Source organism: Aquarana catesbeiana, linkage group LG03 (genome assembly GCF_042186555.1).
Source record: "Aquarana catesbeiana isolate 2022-GZ linkage group LG03, ASM4218655v1, whole genome shotgun sequence".
Lineage (NCBI taxonomy): Eukaryota > Metazoa > Chordata > Amphibia > Anura > Ranidae > Aquarana > Aquarana catesbeiana.
The window spans coordinates 594,819,471-594,835,413 of record NC_133326.1 but is presented as its reverse complement, the minus strand read 5'-3'; positions in this window follow the sequence as shown (position 1 = coordinate 594,835,413).

The following is a 15,943-nucleotide window of genomic DNA, read 5'->3' as shown; positions in this document are numbered from 1 at the left end:
ACTTTTTTTTGTAACTAACTTTTATAACTGTAACCGGTTCCAGGTTCGGGTCTCTCAAAATGCGATGGCATCTTGGGAGACCCTGTGAAAGTGTGCCTAGTCTGTGCAATGCTGTACCCTACGCTAATACTCAACTAGTGAATGGTAGTGTTCAAAACATTCACCAATGCAAAGACCAGGATTGTCAGGACAGGAGGGACAATAATAGAGGGTGTCACGCCTATATCCGCGCTTGCTGCAGACACGACATCTTTTTTGGGGGGGTTCGTTGGGTAGGGGTACTCGGGAGGACATAAAGAAAATGCCTCTCATGCAGCCGACTGCATTTGGTTGGGGATGTGAATGGGGGAAGTACGGGCGCTGCAGAAGCGGTGGGTTCCCAATTAGGATTGGCGAATGCAGCAGGAAGGGCACTATGGACACGACGGGCCTGTGTTTGTCTTCTTGGTGGCAGCGGGACACTACTTGTGCTTGCCACCTCACCAGCTTGAACTGCATTTATGGGACTCGCCATGTCACCAAGTGTTACTGCAGTGCTGGTTTGACTACGACCGGGGTGTACTAGGCTGCTGGTGCTTGCCAGTTCACCAAAACGCTACCAAAAAAACTGTTAGCGATCGCAGGGATCAGGCCTGACTCTGCGAACGCTGCAGTTATGCGTTTAGTGTTTTGTAAGTGTCAGTGATCGATCGATACTGCACTTGGGTGGGCTGGGCCGGGCGGAGGGGCAAAACGCAGGTGCTAGCAGGTATCTGGGCTGATCCCGCTAACACTGCGTTTGTGGGAACCCTAAACTGCTGGGGACGCTAGTATAGATCTGATCAGATCAGATATTGATCCGATCAGATACTATACCACTAAGGGAGGTGTACGGTGCATGCGTGGGTGTTAGCGGTACTGGCGCTAACCTGACGCTGCCTGGGGCTGGTGCTTGCCAGTTTACCAAAACGCTACCAAGAAAACTGTTAGCGATCGCAGGGATCAGGCCTGACTCTGTGAACGCTGCAGTTATGCGTTTAGTGTTTTGTAAGTGACAGTGATCGATCGATACTGCACTTGGGCTGGGCCGGGCGGAGGGGAAGAACGCAGGTGCTAGCGGGTATCTGGGCTGATCCCGCTAACACTGCGTTTTTGGGATCCCTAAACTGCTGGGGACACTAGTATAGATCTGATCGGATCAGATATTGATCCGATCAGATACTATACCACTAAGGGAGGCGTATGCTGCGTGCGTGGGTGTTAGCGGTACTGGCGCTAATCTGACGCTGCCTGGGGCGACGCATATCACCGCCGGGCGATCAGGGGGCTAAACCTTTATTAGGTAATAAACGGCGGGTGCCCTGACACTATAAAAAATAAACGAACTAACCAGCGTCACCCGTAACGGTTATACGGTGATCAGTGGTGAAAGGGTTAACTAGGGGGCAATCAAGGGGTTAAAACATTTATTAGGTAGTATATGGGGGTCCCTGTCACTATAAAACGCTGACGGCGAACCTAAATATTTACGTTCCTAACTAGCGTCACCAGCGACACTAATACAGCGATCAGAAAAATGATCGCTTAGTGACACTGGTGACAGGGGGTGATCAAGGGGTTAAAAGTTTATTAGGGGGGGTTAGGGGGGTATCCTAGACCTAAAGGGGGGTAATATTCACTGCCCTAACACTGTAACTGTCACAAACTGACACCATGCAGTAATCGGAAAAAAAAAAAAAAAAAAAAATACTGCTTGCTGTCAGTTTGTGACGGGGGGGGGTGATTGGGGGGGATCGGGGGGCGATCGGGGGGGGATCGGGGGTGTAAAGTATGCCTGGCATGTTCTACTGTGTGTGTTTGTGTTGTGTGCACTTACATGTCTTCTCTCCTCGGCGCTGGGACGGAAACTGGCAAGCCGAGGAGAGATGACATCACATCCTCTGCCTGTGTGAAACTACACACAGGCAGGGGAGGATTCCGATTGGCTGGGAGCGATCGCGAGGGGGGGGCCACGATCGGATGGTCTCCCCCTCGCCTCCCGACGCTCCCAGTCAAATGCCGACCGCCGCTGGCACCGGGGGGGGTCCGACAGGACCCCCCGCCCGCGGGAGGCAGATCACGTACAGGTACGTGATTCTGCCTGCCCGTGCCATTCTGCCGACGTATATATACGTTAGGCGGTCGGCAAGTGGTTAAAAAATGATTGTTTTAAAAAGAAAAATTGCATTGATACATATCTCCCAGGGCAGTACCCAGACCTCCAAACCCCGTTTATGGCCAATTACTTGCATATAAGCTTTCAAAATTGGCACTTTTGATTGTTCCTGTTTCGACTCCCATAGACTTCAATGGGGTTTGCCATTTGGGTTAGAACTTTTACCCTGTTCAGGATTTCTGCTGTGAACCAAACAGGGGGGGTGTTCGGCCCATCTCTAGTCAGCAGCATAATAAGTGGGGGTAGGCCTCCGTAATGGGGCACTAGATAGCAGCAACAAACCAACAGGAGTTGTAATCCTTTTACTCTCTATCCACAACTAGAATAAACATTTGTTAAGGCAAAGGTTGTAAAATGTAATGACCCATAGCAACCATAAACACTTTTGAATGCTGCAAACCAATTAAATGTGAAATTCTATCAGTTGTTATACTTCACAGCTTACACTGTTTTAATGAATACATAGGAAAAAAAAACTAAACACAGACATGCCTCAAAACTATTTTCATTTAACATTCCAACCTGCTGCCTTTAAGAAACAGTTTAAAAAAATAAAGAAAACTGTAGTCAGTTGCAACTGTTTTTGCAGATCAAGCAGAGGAAAAAAATATGCAATCACTCAATTCTAAAGAAAAAATATTATGGAATCACCGTGTACTTTGCAGTTTTAAAACAAACATCTGCATCAGAAAAATCTTGAAAAATCATGACCATCACCAAACATCCTTTCAATTGATGGAATAAGAAAAGCGTCCAAAATTTCAATATAAACTTGTGCATTTATTTATGATTTAATGACTGTCATCTCCCCTGTACCTTTACCTGACATGCAACCCCGTATCATTAATGATTGTGGAAATTTGCATGTTTTCTTCAGGCGGTTGTCTTCATACTACATTTCATTGGAATGGCACCAAACAAAAGTTCCAGCATCATTACCCTGCTGCCCAATGCAAATTCATGATTCATTACTGAGTATCACTTTCAACCAGTCATCCACAGTCCATGATTGCTTTTCTTTAGCCCACTCATGGGCGTCTGCAGGTAGGGGCAAGGGGGGTCAAGTGCCCCCCCCTGGAATCAGTGGGGTGACACCATCAAGCCAGAGAGAGAGCCACTCTGCCCGGCACCACCAGAGAGAGAAAGACTGAGCCACTACCAGGGTACAGACATGCTATACTACTGACCAGAGTCACCCCTGGGGAACCCAGAGTGAGCAATCATCTAGCCGGAGGGATCACAGCTGTAGTTTTGCTGGGTCTGGTAAGAGGGCCTGTGGGCCATTATCCATTACTTATCCTAGGGACTGTACTACATCTGCAGTCTCTGACCATGATAATGTGATAATGACATTGTCGAAAAGGGGGGGCGCATGGTTGACCCTAAAATGATGCCCCCCCTGAAAAAAGTTCAGCGGATGCCCATGAGCCCACTGTAACCTTGTTTTTTTCTGTTTAGGTGTTAATGATGGTTTTTGTTACAAGTTTTCGTTACACAGTACAAATCAAATGGGAAGGTTGGTAAAGGGAAGCATACTGGTAGACCAAGGAACACATCTAAAGCCTTGTACACATATTGGATTTTCCGCTGACAAAACCTCAGACTTTTGTCCAAAGGCATGTGCCTGGAATTTGTCTTGCATACAAACGGCACACAATTGTCAGCCAACAAACACGAACGTACTGACATACTACGAGCCGAAAAAGAAGTTCAATTGTCAAGCACCACCCTTTATGCTCTGTAACGAGCCCCTGCTCGCTCGGTTCCACTCTCCCGACACTCCTCTGCTGCTATAGAATTAGATTGCAGATCGCAACGTCTGATGGTTCAGTCATCCGATGCTTCGGGATTAGAACTACAGCTATGTGCCGTTCGAATCCAGTTGTGATAGCTCAGAACAAACGCCAGGCAGGCTGTATGTAAGTTCAAACAGGGAACTCTTTTATTGAAAGGAATACAGGCTCTTTTATACAGTAAAAGAGGGGGTGCATACCTCCTGCTCAAATTACTCTGAACATACACCTGTGACCAGAAACCTAATTAACATGGGCTAATTAACTAATCCCTTTAGACAGCCTAGATGACTCAGACATGACCTTTAGGCCAGACTGGTCATCTTGTAGCTCAGAAAACCCAATCAACATTATCACAAATCAACACCAAACTCTTCTTCACACAATAGCAGAGTTAATTAACACAAACAACAATGGGGATCTAATGACTCTTAGATCCCATACTAGACTTATTTACAATACACATTCTAGCAGGCAACAGACAGACAGTTGGCTGGAATTGACATCAGCATCTCCTAACAGTATTTGTCCCAGCATTATCAATCAGAGGAGAAATACTTCAGTATTCCAAGCTTCATGACAAACCAGTATTCCAAGGTTCATGACATGCTCCTTCTGCTAATTTCGTGTTAGTAGAAGTTTGATGAGTGTTGATTCGCACTTTTCATTTTGCACTTTTCAGATCTCACTTTTCAGTTCATTTCTGAATGGCCGTTTGTCAACCAGCCATGTTGCAGAATCGGAGGAGATAACGTGTTATTTATTATTGGCCTTGGATTTATTGCTTTGACCCAAGTCCACTCCAGGAACAGGAGGAGGAGGATTTCTTGAACCAAAAATTGGTTGCTTTATTAATCGTGACCAATTATGTCATATACCTTTGCTGCAGGAGCTCCAGGAGAATAATCTGGATGATTTTAGGAATTATCTCCTGATGATGGACCCCTGCTTTCACCAACTCTTGGCATTGTTGACACGCTATATTAAGAAGCAGGACACATGCATGAGGCTTTTATTTTATTTTTTGGTTGAATAATAATGATTTGATTAGTTATATTTTCTATATTTTTGGATGCATAGAATGCACTTTTTGGTTAAGTTCTATTGGCAGATAGCATGTCTAATTTTATTTGTTTTCTTTTTTTAATTTACAATAAAACAATTGTGGAGAATAATACTTCGCTATGTGTTTTACTTCAAATGACAGTTTGGGAATAAGCAGTTACATTTTAAAAAATACTATGTAAAATTAACTAGGGACACCAACATAGTTTTATCTTTGATCTTAAAAACTAGGGGATAATAGTGTTGTGGTAACTTGCACCAAAACAAAAATAACAAGCATAATATTATTATTCTTGATATCACTAGAAAAAAAAAAAGCCTTTAATTATTTGTTTGCAATAACTTCATCAGTATCACCAGCAAAGCAGCTTCATTATTATCCCATTAAAGAAGAAGAGAATGTGCGCTTCATTTCGAGATTTCATAATTTGCCACATCACAAATGTTAACTCTCCATTACGAACACTAGTTTACAAGACCGTCCGCTTCTGGCTCATCCTTGCTCCCGAGCATGTTTGTTTATACTATGCACTTTTGTCCGACGAACTTGTGTACAAACAATCGGAAAATCTGAGAACAGACATTTGTCCTCAGAAAATTTAAAAGCCTGCCATCCAACATTTGTCCGTGGAAAATCTGATAACAATTGTACGATGGAGCATACAAACGGTCGGATTTTCTGCCATCAGTCTGTCATCACACAATTTCCATCGGAAAATCTGATTGTGTGTACGCAGTTTAAGTGTCAAGTTAGAAAACTTAAAGCAATATGCCCTGAGAACAGAAAATGCACAACAAAACAAATGAGAAAAAATGGTCAGAAACTGGAGTCAATGTCTGTGACCGAACTGTAAGATATTGCCTAAAGGAAATGGGATTTACATACAGAAAAGCCAAACGAAAAACCAATATTAACACTTAAACAGAGAAAAACAAGGTTACAGTAGGCTAAAGAAAAGCAATCATGGACTGTGGATGACTGGATGAATGTGATATTCAGTGATGAATCATGAATCTGCATTGGGTAGAGTGATGATGCTGAAACTTTAGTTTGGTGCCATTCCAATGAAATGTATGAAGACAACCGCCTGAAGAAAACATTAAATCAGCCATTAAATCTTTAATAAATGCACAAGTTTATATTGAGATTAGGGATGAGCCGAACACCCCCCTGTTCGGTTCGCACCAGAACATGCGAACAGGAAAAAAGTTCGCTCGAACACGCGAACACCGTTAAAGTCTATGGGACACGAACATGAATAATCAAAAGTGCTAATTTTAAAGGCTTATATGCAAGTTATTGTCATGAAAAGTGTTTGGGGACCCGGGTCCTGCCCCAGGGGACATGGATCAATGCAAAAAAAGTTTTAAAAACGGCCGTTTTTTCAGGAGCAGTGATTTTAATAATGCTTAAAGTCAAACAATAAAAGTGTAATATCCCTTTAAATTTCATAGCTGGGGGGTGTCTATAGTATGCCTGTAAAGGGGCGCATGTTTCCCGTGTTTAGAACAGTCTAACAGCAAAATGACATTTCGAAGGAAAAAACCCATTTAAAACTACTCGCGGCTATTGCATTGCCGACAATACACATAGAAGTTCATTGATAAAAACGGGATGGGAATTCCCCACAGGGGAACCCCGAACCAAAATTAAAAAAAAAAAAATGACGTGGGAGTCCCCCTAAATTCCATACCAGGCCCTTCAGGTCTGGTATGGATATTAAGGGGAACCCCGGCCAAAAAAAAATGACGTGGGGTTCCCCCTAAATTCCATACCAGACCCTTCAGGTCTGGTATGGATTTTAAGGGGAACCCCACGCCAAAAAAAAAAAAAAAACGGCGTGGGGTCCCCCCAAAAATCCATACCAGACCCTTATCCGAGCATGCAACCTGGCAGGCCGCAGGAAAAGAGGCGGGGACGAGAGTGCGGCCCCCCCACCTCCTGAACCGTACCAGGCCACATGCCCTCAACATTGGGAGGGTGCTTTGGGGTAGCCCCCCAAAACACCTTGTCCCCATGTTGATGAGGACAAGGGCCTCATCCCCACAACCCTGGCCGGTGGTTGTGGGGGTCTGCGGGCAGGGGGCTTATCGGAATCTGGAAGCCCCTTTTAACAAGGGGACCCCCAGATCCCGGCCCCCCCCTGTGTGAAATGGTAAGGGGGTACTTACCCCTACCATTTCACTAAAAAACTGTCAAAAATGTTAAAAATGACAAGAGACAGTTTTTGACAATTCCTTTATTTAAATGCTTCGTTCTTCTATCTTCCTTTATCTTCTTCTTCTTCTTTTTCTTCTGGCTCTTCTGGTTCTTCCTCCGGCGTTCTCGTCCAGCATCTCCTCCGCGGCGTCTTCTACCTTCTTCTCCTTGGGCCGCTCTGCACCCATGGCATGGGGGGAGGCTCACGCTCTTCTCTTCATCTTCTTCTTCATCCTCTTCTCTTCTTCCTTTTTTGCATTGATCCATGTCCCCTGGGGCAGGACCCGGGTCCCCAAACACTTTTTATGACAATAACTTGCATATAAGCCTTTAAAATTAGCACTTTTGATTTCTCTCATAGACTTTTAAAGGGTGTTCTGTGGCATTCGAATTTGCCGCGAACACCCCAAATTGTTTGCTGTTCGGCGAACTTGCGAACAGCCAATGTTCGAGTCGAACATGAGTTCGACTCGAACTCGAAGCTCATCCCTAATTGAGATTTTGGACACTTTTCTTATTCCATCAATTGAAAGGATGTTTGGTGTTGATGACATCATTTTTCAGGATGTAATCTAATGCAGATGTTTGTTTTAGAACTGCAAAGTACATGGTGATTCCATAATATTTTCCTCTGAATTGAGTGATTCCATATTTTTTTCCTGCTTGATCTGCAAAAACAGTTGCAACTGACTACAATTTTTTTTTCTTTTTTTTGTTGTTTCTTAAACCAGAAGGTTGGAATGTTAAATGAAAATAGTTTTGAGGCATGTCTGTAATTAGTTTTTTTTTTTTTTTTTACACAATTGAACAATTGTATGAATATTTTCCAAGAGTGGTGATTCCATGCTTTTTGCAAGGGGTTGTAGCATCAAAGCTTGCCAGAGGCCCCCATCTCCCCATACATTCCTATTAGCTGATTTATAAAATGGTTTCCTTACTGACCCTTAGGAGCTTGTTGGAGGTAGTAGAGGATGGGCAAGCTTCAACACTTCCATTTCTCCTTCATGTCATAGTGCTATCGTAGAGTGTCCTTTGCAACCCCAATGTGAAAGACTTTGTGAAAGCTGGGTGTGTGTCTTCCAGGGTTATACCTACATGAGCTTGTTGGGCATTCTATCGAAAATCATTCTGCCACTATGCTTGTGATCACACATAATGGTAGTAATACTACAAAACTTGCGTACTGGAAAAATAATAGAGTAGCCAGGTGGTCATCGGCTTACCAGGCTTACCAGGCTTACCAGGAGCCGTGGGTCCTAAATAACCACTCAGATTTCCTTTGCAATAATGTGCCACTTACTGTGTTAGTTAGTCTGTTAGATAAAAATAAATGGCAGGGCTACTTCCAGACATGCATTGTTTTGTCTTTGATAGCTATATAGATACAGCTTAAAAAGACCTGTACGCCATACTCTCAGAGCAAATAAGACAGCTTAAGTACTTGAATTTATCATTGGAACCTGCATTGGCAAGCAACAAGGTATGAAACTATATATGTACCTGGGCCACTGATCTTCATTCATATGCACTGTTGTAACTTCCATGAGTCATGGGCAATAGCTATTTTATTTTTATTGTTAAGTGATATCAGTGTACACTTCATATGGCCCTGTTGCTGCATGATGCACATACAAAATAGATAACAGAAATTAAATATCAAACAACTTCTGTACTGAGTATGACATATATTCACTCTAATTAGTGTACAGGTCTCTATGTGTGTGTAGTAAATTCTGGCAGAATATGACCTGGTTATGCAGCGTTGTCAATGTACAGGGTAATGCAACATTATATGTGGATATTATTTATCAAGCAGTTGTTGTATGTGCTGTTTTTACTCATAGGGAGAGGTAAAAAATAGTACCACAGACTCCCCAGATTACGTACAGAAGGGGTAGAAGTCTCAAAGACTTTGTGCTACACAGTCATCTGGATAAAGTCCTGTGTCACATCGGTCTCAATTATGGCTACCTGAAAATAAATTGGGTAGTTTTAAATGTGGGCATTGTAAGGCTTATGCATACATTCCAATGGTGAAACGCTTTATAAACTCTAAAAATGGTGAAATAGTTAACATTAAATCCTTCTACAAAAGTAGCACGGAATGTGTCATGTATGTGGCTAAGTGTCCTTGCCAACTTTTGTATGTCGGCAAGACAGTTCGACAATTTAGACATAGGGTTCTTAAACATGTAAACTATGTGATACTTAAAAAGGACAGACCAATTGCCAGACATAGATGGTAGAAGCACAATGGTAAACCAGAATGCTTTTCTTTTTGGGCTGTCCAGCAGGTTAAGTTGGGTCAGAGAAAAGGTCACCTGGATAAAAAAAACTGCTTAAAACAGTCCAGATTGTTATTTTGCCTTGGATAGCGCTTTGCACATGGGTTAAATATGGGTTTTACTAGGGATGGGCTTTATGTTCGGGTCGAACATGAGTTCGACTCGAACATTGGCTGTTCGCCCGTTCGCCGAATAGCGAACAATTTGGAGTGTTTGCGGCAAATTCGAAAGCCATGGAACCCTTTAAAAGTCAATGGGAGAAATCAAAAGTGCTAATTTTAAAGGTTAATATGCAAGTTGTTAAAAAGTGTTTGAGGACCTGGGTCCTGCCCCAGGCGACATGTATCAATGCAAAAAAAGTTTTAAAAACAGCCGTTTTTTTTCGGGAGCAGCGATTTTAAAAATGCTTAAAGTGAAACAATAAAAGTGTAATATTCCTTTAAATGTCATACCTGGGGTGTCTATAGTATGCCTGTAAAGTGACGCATGTTTCCCGTGTTTTGAACAGTCTGACAGTAAAATGAAATTTCTAAAGGAAAAAAAAGTAATTTAAAACTACTCGCGGCTATAATGAATTCGGTCATTCGGTCCGGCAATACACATAGAAGTTCATTGATAAAAACGGCATGGGATTCCCGCACCAGGGAACCCCGAACCAAATTAAAAAAAAAAAAATGCGTAGGGGTCCCCCCAAATTCCATACCAGGCCCTTCAAGTCTGGTATGGATATTAAGGGGAACCCCGCGCCAAAATTTTTAAAAAAATGGCGTGGGTGTCCCCCTCAAAATGCATACCAGACCCTTATATGAGTATACAACCTGGCAGGCCACAGGAAAAGAGGGTGGGACGAGAAAGCACCCCCCCTGAACCATACCAGGCTACATGCCCTCAACATTGGGAGGGTGCTTTGGGGTAGCCCCCCAAAACACCTTGTCCCCATGTTGATGGGGAGAAGGGCCCCATCCCCACAACCCTTGCCCGGTGGTTGTGGGGGTCTGCGGGCGGGGGGCTTATCGGAATCTGGAAGCCCCCTTTAACAAGGGGACCCCCAGATCCTGCCCCCCCCTGTGTGAATTGGTAATGGGGTACAAATGTACCCCTACCATTTCACAAAAAAAGTGTCAAAAATGTAAAAAAAAAGACGTTTTTTGACAATTCCTTTATTAATGTCTTCTTCTTTCCCCGCTTTTTCTTCCATCTTCTTCTGGTCTTCCATCGGTGTTCTTCTTCTTCCTCCATCTTGTTCTTCCCCCGCTTCTTCCTCTATCTTCCTCCGCTTCTTCCTCCGGTCTTCTCAACCTGCATCTTCCTCTGGCTTCTTCTTCTCCACTTCGTCCTCTGATCCGCCTCAGTGGAAGTCTACCGCTGTGTGACACTTCTGTTCGGGTGACAGTTCTTATATAATGGAGGGCGGGGCCACCCGGTGACCCCGCCCCCCCTCTGATGCACGGGGACTTCCCTATGGCTTTCCCCGCGGTATCAGAGGGGGATGGGGTCACCCGTTTACCCCATCCCTAGATTTCACCTATCTGCCCTTAGTGTGTGAATAGCTCTTTATCTAGTTGCCTGTCTTTTGCTTATTATTTGTATTTTGCAATATTGATATGTTGGTTAATTGGTGACTATTTGGAATTCTGGGCATAAAATAATATGGTCCCTTAAATATAGCAAGAAATATGACTGGGCATAAAGAGTATGGCCCCTTACATATAGCAAAAATACAGTAAAGGCATCCGTAAAATTATGATTATTAATAGGGCAGCATTAAAAGGGTTGCATTAATATATTAACAACAAAAGGGATGCTAAAATCACTGTTTGCCTTCTTCTATTTTTTGCCTTCTTCTAGCTGGCCTCTATATTGCAAAAATGAAGCTCATATGTGCGGACGTCATGATTACATCATTGCGCATACATGCATGGTGTCATCACAGCATACCAAACTTGGAGATTATCTATAAATAGAGGAGAAACATATTATAGTTGCCATTTGCCATTTAGTGATTGTTGCACTTTTAGGATTTATGGGCATCCCTGAAGAAGCTTATATTGAGTGAAACATGTAGGGTCTTTTTGTTTTTTTGGTGCACTAATTTTCCTTTCACCTTTTTGTGGATTCACATTTTTTTTGTGAGGAGCCGGCTGGGGATCACATGAATACCTACATTTGTTTTATTGGCATACACAGAGGTCTATTGAATAGCAACAGGATTGAGATGATGGATTAGTGTGGGGGGTTATTTTATTACTCCTACTAATCGGACTACCTGGGTGCAAACATTGTGTTTGGATGTGTCTGAGCACTCTCACCCTCGTAGATATACTCATGTACATGTGAAGCATGGGTGAGAAGTGTTATTATGCCATTTAATTTAGACCCCTGTGAGACTGATGCCTTGATGTGTTTGTGAGAGTTATTCTCAGATTGTTTGGGGGTTTTTGGGACCCTTTTTTACCTACCCCTATGAATAAAAACAGTACATACAACAACTAAATTACTTACTAAAGTCCTAATAAGTTAGGCCATATCCTGTGGGCTTTGGTGCATGGGCATGCGCATCCTCGTTTTGTATAAGTTAGATTAACTGCTACAGTAAGGGATGCCTTTCTTTTTAGATAAGGAGGCCATTGTTTAATTTGTTTTATTCTTTTTTAAGGGCTCATTCACACCATAGTGTTGCACGTATGCACTACATTTTTTAGCGCACTAGAAAGCAACACACATTATCAAGTTGCTGAGCTCTGTGCAAAAATGCACATCCCCAGGCAGGTGCATTGGAGTGCCATATGCTTTTAATGGGAATGCAGTGTGCTGTTAAAAATGCTTGAGCTTAATGGCAGAGATCATATGTGTTAGTGTAAAACTATGGTGTGAATGGGACTTAAAACATCCTGACAAAACTACATTCAGTTAGGACCAATTTACACCACATTGAAAAATAACAGTCAGCACTAGCTCACACAGAAAACAATTGTTTTTTATGTGTTCTATGCACACTGAAATGCAGCTCTGCTGTACATTGACTTTTTTGTGCATTTCAAATAAAGTTTGTTAAAAAAATAAAAATAAAGGAGCTATGTGATGCACTGAATCATGCTTCAAACTGCCCCCCTACTGCCAGCTTACTGCAGCCAAACGGACAACTGCTGGACAGTAAGTAGCTGCAATTTATGGTGCGGCAGCTGTCCATTTTTGTGTGTATCATTTGCAGACATTTAAGGAAGCTTTTAACCACTTCAGCCCCGGAAGGTTTTACCCCCTTTCTGACCAGAGCACTTTTTACAATTCAGCACTGCGTCGCTTTAACTGCTAATTGCGCGGTCATGCAATGCTGTACCCAAACGAAATTTGCGTCCTTTTCTTTCCACAAATAGAGCTTTCTTTTGATGGTATTTGATCACCTCTGCCATTATTATTTTTTGCGCTATAAATGGAAAAAGACCGAAAATTTTGAAAAAAAAAGATATTTTCTACTTTTTGTTATAAAAAAAAATCCAATAAACTCAATTTTAGTCATACATTTGGGCCAAAATGTATTCGGCCACATGTCTTTGGTAAAAAAAATGTCAATAAGCGTATATTTATTGGTTTGCGCAAAAGTTATAGCGTCTACAAACTAGGGTACATTTTCTGGAATTTGCACAGCTTTTAGTTTATGACTGCCTATGTCATTTCTTGAGGTGCTAAAATGGCAGGGCAGTACAAAACCCCCCCAAATGACCCCATTTTGGAAAGTAGACACCCCAAGGAAATTGCTGAGAGGCATGTTGAGCCCATTGAATATTTTTTTTTTTTTTGTCTCAAGTGATTGAATAATGACAAAAAAAAAAAAAAAAAATTTACAAAAAGTTGTCACTAAATGATATATTGCTCACACAGGCCATGGGCATATGTGGAATTGCACCCCAAAATACATTCAGCTGCTTCTCCTGAGTATGGGGATACCACATGTGTGGGACTTTTTGGGAGCCTAGCCGCGTACGGGGCCCCAAAAACCAAGCACCGCCTTCAGGATACATTTTTTTTTTATTTCACTCCTCGCTGCCTATCACAGTTTTGAAGGCCATAAAATGCCATGATGGCACAAACCCCCCCCCCCAAATGACCCCATTTTGGAAAGTAGACACCCCAAGCTATTTGCTAAGAGGCATGCTGAGTATTTTGCAGCTCTCATTTGTTTTTGAAAATGAAGAAAGACCAGAAAAAAAAATTTTTTTTTTCTTTTTTCAATTTTCAAAACTTTGTGACAAAAAGTGAGGTCTGCAAAATACTCACTATACCTCTCAGCAAATAGCTTGGGGTGTCTACTTTCCAAAATGGGGTCATTTGGGGGGGGGGGTTTGTGCCACCTGGGCATTCCATGGCCTCCGAAACTGTGATAGGCAGTGAAGAGTGAAATCAAAAATTTACGCCCTTAGAAAGCCTGAAGGCGGTGCTTGGTTTTCGGGGTCCCGTGCGCGGCTAGGCTCCCAAAAAGTCCCACACATGTGGTATCCCCATACTCAGGAGAAGCAACAGAATTTATTTTGGGGTGTAATTTCACATATCCCCATGGAATGTTTGAGCAATATATCATTTAGTGACAACTTTGTGCAAAAAAAAAAAAAAAAAATTTGTCTCTTTCCTGCAACTTGTGTCACAATATAAAATATTCCATGGACTCGACATGCCTCTCAGCAAATAGCTTGGGGTGTCTACTTTCCAAAATGGGGTCATTTGGGGGGGTTTTAAACTGTCCTGGCATTTTATGCACAACATTTAGAAGCTTATGTCACACATCACCCACTCTTCTAACCACTTGAAGACAAAGCCCTTTCTGACACTTTTTGATTACATGAAAAAATTATTTTTTTTTTGCAAGAAAATTACTTTGAACCCCCAAACATTATATATTTTTTTAAAGCAAATGCCGTACAGATTAAAATGGTGGGTGTTTCATTTTTTTTTTTCACACAGTATTTGCGCAGTGATTTTTCAAACGCATTTTTTGTGGAAAAAACACACTTTTTTAAATTTTAATGCACTAAAACACACTATATTGCCCAAATGTTTGATGAAATAAAAAAGATGATCTTAGGCTGAGTACATGGATACCAAACATGACATGCTTTAAAATTGCGCACAAACGTGCAGTGGCAACAAAATTAATACATTTTTAAAAGCCTTTAAAAGCCTTTACAGGTTACCACTTTAGATTTACAGAGGAGGTCTACTGCTAAAATTACTGCCCTCGATCTGACGTTCGCGGTGACACCTCACATATATGGTGCAATTGCTGTTTACATTTGACGCCAGACTGACGCTTGCGTTCGCATTAGCGCGAGAGCAGGGGGGACAGGGGTGCTTTTTTTTTTTTTTTTTCTTTATTATTTTTTTGCTTTTTTATCTTATTTTTAAACTGTTCCTTTCATTTTTTTTTAATCATTTTTATTGTTATCTCAGGGAATGTAAATATCCCCTATGATAGCAATAGGTAGTGACAGGTACTCTTTTTTGAAAAAATTGGGGTCTATTAGACCCTAGATCTCTCCTCTGCCCTCAAAGCATCTGACCACACCAAGATCGGTGTGAAAAAATGCTTCCCAAATTTCCCAATGGCGCTGTTTACATCCAGCGAAATCTAAGTCATAAAATGCTCGTAGCTTCCGGTTTCTTAGGCCATAGAGATGTTTGGAGCCACTCTGGTCTCTGATCAGCTCTATGGTCAGCTGGCTGAATCACCGGCTGCATTCTCAGGTTCCCTGTTGAGACAGGAGAGCCAGAGAAAAACACGGAAGACGGTGGGGGGGGGGGAATTCCCTCCCACTGCTTGTAAAAGCAGTCTAGAGGCTAATTAGCCACTAGGATTGCTTTTACATGAAAGCCGACCGCTGGCTGAAAAGAATGATACCAAGATGATACCTAAACCTGCAGGCATCATTCTGGTATAACCACTCAAAGTCGTGAATGGCGTACCTGAAGACAAAAAAATGGTTAACAATAAAGAACAGTGAACAGTAAAGTATAAAAAATTGCATACCTGAAAAGCAAACATTATTATTATTATTATTATACAGTATTTATATAGCGCCAACAGTTTACGTAGCGCTTTACAACTTGAGGGTAGACAGTACAAATACAATACAATTTGATACAGTAGGAATCAGAGGGCCCTGCTCCTTAGAGCTTACAATCTAAGAGGGAAGGTCAAGAGATACAAGAGGTAATAACTGTGGGTGATGTGCTGATTGAGAAGATAAGTGTACAGTTGTTAGGTGGGGGCCAGATAGGCTTCTCTGAAGAGATGAGTTTTCAGGGATCGTCTGAAAGTGGATAAAGTAGGAGAAAATCAGACGGATTGGGGTAGAGCATTCCAGAGGATGGGGGAGGCTCTGGAGAAGTCCTGAAGGCGAGCATGGGATGAGGT